Consider the following 245-nt stretch of genomic DNA (forward strand, 5'->3'; position numbering starts at 1 on the left):
AGATGGGGTTGGGGTATCTGTTAGACCCCCCCAGCCTGGGGTGGGGTACCTGGTTGCCTCCCCAAGCTGGGGTGGGGTATCTGGCAGCTCCTCCAAGCTGGGGTGGGGTATCTGTTAGCTCCCCCCAACCTGGGGTGGGGGTACCTGGCAGTCTCCCCAAACTGGGGTGGGGGTACCTTTCAGCCTCCCCATGTTAGTGTGGGGGGTCTGTTAGCCCCCCCAACCTGGGGTGGGGGTGTTTGTCT

At 63.7% G+C, this 245-nt stretch overlaps 1 protein-coding gene across 1 annotated transcript in view; it reads left to right on the forward strand.

The window, feature by feature from the left end:
• The window catches only part of RAB3A (RAB3A, member RAS oncogene family), a gene marked incomplete at both ends in the record, with an annotated part of 2542 nt that overhangs the window by 653 nt on the left and 1644 nt on the right, over window positions 1-245 (forward strand). The gene's annotated exons all lie outside the window — the stretch shown is intronic.

The sequence above is a fragment of the Acanthisitta chloris genome, unplaced genomic scaffold (assembly GCF_000695815.1).
Source record: "Acanthisitta chloris isolate BGI_N310 unplaced genomic scaffold, ASM69581v1 scaffold7140, whole genome shotgun sequence".
In the NCBI taxonomy this organism is placed as follows: Eukaryota; Metazoa; Chordata; class Aves; order Passeriformes; family Acanthisittidae; genus Acanthisitta; species Acanthisitta chloris.